Source organism: Coptis chinensis, chromosome 8 (genome assembly GCF_015680905.1).
Source record: "Coptis chinensis isolate HL-2020 chromosome 8, ASM1568090v1, whole genome shotgun sequence".
In the NCBI taxonomy this organism is placed as follows: Eukaryota; Viridiplantae; Streptophyta; class Magnoliopsida; order Ranunculales; family Ranunculaceae; genus Coptis; species Coptis chinensis.
Window position 1 is genome coordinate 18,804,673 of NC_141463.1, and position 5,014 is coordinate 18,809,686.

The window sequence follows — 5,014 nt, forward strand, 5'->3', positions numbered from 1 at the left end:
ATGGTCAAAATTTCAATTTTGTTCCAAGAAAGAAATCTATGAAATCTATCGGTTAGAAACCCATCACAAAATTAAAGTTAAGTAAAGCATAAAAAAGAGCAAAATTAACACCTGAATCATTGCATCACTCTATATTAAAAATGAATTCTTATACTATGTTGAGGATTTGTTAAGAGGTCAGTTGCACGCTCAAGAACGAAGATTACAAACTAAAAAAGAACCTGCTACACTGTTGACAGAACCTTTGCTCGATGCCATTAACGATTACTTTGGCAGTTTTCGAGTGAACCTCACAAACTTTATGTCTTTTGTGGTAATCCTTTGAGCTGCTGAGGTCCTTGCTACAACCATGAACTTGAGAAATGGCTCTTTGAAAGGTCAAACTCGTCATGCGAGCTCTCTTTTCTAGCATAGACAAAGATACTGATGTTAGACTCGACATCTCTTTAGAGGAATTACCAACTTGTGTGTCCTGATTATCACCCAACCTCCCCAACTTCAAATCAAAGAGTGAAGAATCTCTACTATTCAAGTCTGCAACAGAGCTTGAAAACCTTGAACTTGAATCTTCCTAAGAGAATTCTTTCAAATTACTCATACAACTAGGCGACGACACTACTCCACTACTCATCTTACTATCCAAATACTCCCCAAAATAATTGCTAGCTAGGAGTTGTTTTCTAGTCATATCAGAAAACCCCAGATCCATAAATCCTTGGTTCACTTCAACATCTCCACCATAATTTAGCTTAGTGTTCTCATAGTTAAATGGACTTCTCATCAGGTCCCAACCCATTACTACAGTTTTACTTCTTGCAACAATATCACTGTTTGAAACCATTTCATCAGATAAAACAAACCCTTTCTCTTCAGAACCATAGTTCCAAGCCTCCATCATATAAAGCTAAATATTAAGTACACAAAAGTATCGGGACTGAACATCCTCACTGCTATTGTTAAGTGCTTAACACCATTAATATTGTACGAAACTCCAAGGTTCCTAAGATCTTCAATTCTTCATTCACCAATTTAAAATCCAATAATTTAGAAGAAATATGCCCTTTAATTTCTTTGTACCATGTATTAAAAAATGGTAATTCCAGCAAACAAACTGCTCCATTGCTCATATCTAATCACATTCATTTATTTTTGGGTTCGGCCAAGTCCATCTTCATGGCACCCCTTGAGAGCTATGAAAACTTTGCAAAAACACAGATTACCATTAACAAATCACTACACACAATGCTTGGGCACTGCATCCAAAGATGTACTCAATAGAATATTGATATCTATAGATATTATGCCTCAAACTCCATAACAATATAGACACAGTGCACTGAAACTATAAACTTTGTAGAAAATATATGAAATTTCTAAAAGAATATGCATGTTACATGGAACTACAAACCTGTTCGAGTAGCGCAACTATTTACTTACTTGTTTGGATGATGATCTACGTGATTTCCATTGCACTTCTCATGGATATTTTTCAAAAAATTCCATCCTTCAGCATGCCAATGTTGGATGACATTCATGGTTATCCGTCTAAAACATTGTATGAAAGCCATCATGCTAATACCTTTTTGAATTTTCATTCATAAATCATTTAGGAAAAATCACGTAGATCATCATCCAGAAACCATAGTGTATACTTCATTTCTACGGGACTAATTTGTTCAGTTTATATCACTAACCATAAGTATGAGCAAAAAATATGCAAATTTGACCATATGCTATGAAATAATTAAAGAAAAATGAAGTAACAGAGAAAACTAAAGGCATAACAAGCACAAATTTAAGGTTTTAACAAAGCACATGAATATTCAAATCACTTCTTGTGAAGAACATAAATTCCTAAAAAAAAATCACTTGCATGTACTTGTAGTGAAGAACATAAACCCATGTTCGGACATGCGCCCCAATGGAGATCCTACTTTAATCAATGGATCTTAGTAATGAACTGACTATTGGTACTATGGTGGGGTAGATGGTCATGCCTAGTGGGTTTGATGTAGATGATATGGACATGGGTTGCAGGCAAGCAAGTGAGCAATGAGCTGGTCCATGTTTCCAAGAGGTCAATCCATTTGTCATCCACGATGAGGAACAAAACATAATTCTTAGGTTGACAATGTGAGCATTGATATGGGGCACAACAAAGACAAATGTTATACCAATCCCGAAGAAAGGTTGTCCAATAAGGAGAAAACTCACTAAACCAAGGACTCCACAAAAAACATTTTGGGTAGTCACATAGAATAAACTAAGAACCATAGCAACAACATATTGCAAATGAAAGCATCAAATAATGACTTTTTAATCCATGATATACTGTCGTCTCTACCACATACAACTATATCCCAAAAGAAAACGATACTGAGCAAAATAATCCATATTTGTTAAATGTCAAGTTTCCTATTACTAATTAACGGTAACAAGAAAAGCAAGATACATCCACAGAACATGGGCATATCCAACATTAATAGAATAGAACAATTTTAGCTAGTGAATTCTGCTCAATTCTATAATAGTTGTTCTTCTGACCTGATTCTAGCTAACTCTGATTCTTGGTGTCTTGAGACCCTCAATTTTTCCATTTCCATTCAGGTCTAATTATAGAGTTTAGCGGAACATGTAGGAATAGTAAGACCCATTCTTTCTTTCATTACCCTTCATAATAAAACATAACAATATACAATCAAGACAGATCGCTATCAATGCTCAAATTACATTTAAGAGTTCTCGTCATGTATGTAGTTTTTTCTTTAAGGATTTTGTATTATAGACTGTGAGTCAACATACTACTTTCATGAATACAAAAGAACAACTACAAGAATATTTAAATCTAAAATGAGTAGTAGTAGGATTTAATGGCCCTCTTTATTATTTGAAATCAAAAGTTCTGATATGGTCAAGTTCTTTTATTAGTAGATGGTGAAGAAAATCCTTCCTAGCATGGTACACGTACCATTCAAAGGAGATTCAACTTGCATCTTGGTAGGCTAATAGAGTGGTACCTGATTTTATGAGTAATAGTTTGTCATGGGCACACTTGATATTTGGCCAAAGACATTTGGGAGAAGATATGGAGTTATGTATACCTATCTGAATGTGATCCATTTCAATTCATATTTTAATTCCCATCCAATTCCAATTTAAAGTTAAGCTCAACTCAAAATGCAGCAAGCTTTACCTGCTGTAGATCCCCGTGTTTAAACACGTAGCACCGATGGCTTTAGAGTTAATCCATGCCCACTATCCACCCACTACAAAAGTTATATGTGCCTACTTAAAAGTGGCAATGTACAAAGTTCTTTGAGAAGTGGAGGAAAATAGAAGGAACCTTACCTAACAGTTATTATACCCTTAAAAATATGGTAGAGGACTTTAACAACAACGGAATAGCTACAAACCACATGAAGTGCCCATTGATAGACCCCACATCTTACAACTTTATGCACTTCTTTCGGGCATGTTATTCCTTACTTTTTACTAAGGTGATATAAAAAAGTCGTTGAATTATACCTAATGGAGGTTGATTAAACGCTTGATTTGCGCTTCTAATAGGATACTTTCTTATACTGTAGTATGAACCCAATATTAGCCTCTTTTATCATTTCTCTGATGATTCTAGAAAAAATACCAACTGGAGTAGCTAGACAGAAAAATTACAACTTTCTTACCCATGAGACACCTCTTTTTACCCGAGTTTCATAAAGATCTGAGACCTAACATGATACTGTCTTATACCGTTAATGTGGTTAAGCTATAACTAGACCATGTGTTTTACCATTTACTTTATCATATGCGGCACAAAAGCTACAAATGGAAGTATTTTAGAGTCACAGTTTACCTGCATGTCAGAGTCATAATTTGAAAATAGATCGATTGCAGAATCATAAAGACAAACTGATTCAAGTTGTTTTCTAGAGTTTAGTCCGTTGAGCAAGCGTCTCAATTCCTGATAAATGATATTGGCTAAAGATTAGGTGTGAATCTCACTTAGTAAAAAATAATAATAATAATAATAAGAAAGTCCAACTGAATAGGCTAATTAAGAAGACAACGCAAGGAATATATATAATTTGGACAAAGAAAAATTAAAGTCAGAAAACCACCATCCCAGAATTCTATACGCAAAAAAACCAATTTGTTACATAATAATATAATATTATTTGGAGACCAAAACCAATTTTGGAGGTTTATAGAATCTGCTTAAAAATTCATTTGCACATATACACAAAAGGGATTAAAAAATTTACTTATTAAGCCTGTAATGAATTCTCATAAGATGGAAAAAAGAAAATCTATCAGAAGCTTGACATAATGAGTTAGAAGAACAATAGTACATGACATAATGAGTTTGACTCGTCTAGTCATCCCAACAGAGAGACATTTGAAAGGCATGCATATATGGCTGATATATATTTTTATATAATTACCATAGAAGTGAAAGGAAGTGGAAGTTGAGAACAAATTAAAGTACATATATCAACATAGATTTGTATTATATATTTTGATCTTTTGTGTAGGTTATTTTGTGACCAAGAACCCTGGAATGTATCGAAAACATCCTAGTTATATATAAATCAAATTTCCTCATACAAAGAATAGATATAGGGAAGAGAGAAAGATAGTGTAATTTACATATATATCAGTGCTATGAGCTTTGAGAGAGGCGTAGTGGTCTAGTTAACAGTAGAGAAGAGTCTTTCTATCTTGAACCACTCTAACACCCTGTTTAACAATGTGGAAACCCCACAACAAAATCACACACAAAAAGATCTTTAAAAATAGGTTTTCAATCCCGGTAATTATATCAAACTACTGCTACTTCGTAAGAAATAGTATAAACCACACAATCACATATGCTACAAAAGATTCATTCTGGCTCAATAAGTTGTGAGTATGTGTGTGGACTTATCTATACCATGGTTTAAAATCGCCATACCAACCGATATCTCTCATCCCAAAAGAATTCATACTAATGATTTTATATCAGAAAAATACATTC

The 5,014-nt window shown here is 33.9% G+C and overlaps 1 pseudogene; it reads right to left on the bottom strand.

Moving 5' to 3' along the window:
- Positions 1–202: 202 nt before the first annotated feature.
- Positions 203–895, bottom strand: LOC147480353 (squamosa promoter-binding-like protein 6; annotated as a pseudogene).
- Between the last annotated feature and the right edge of the window lie 4,119 nt (positions 896–5,014).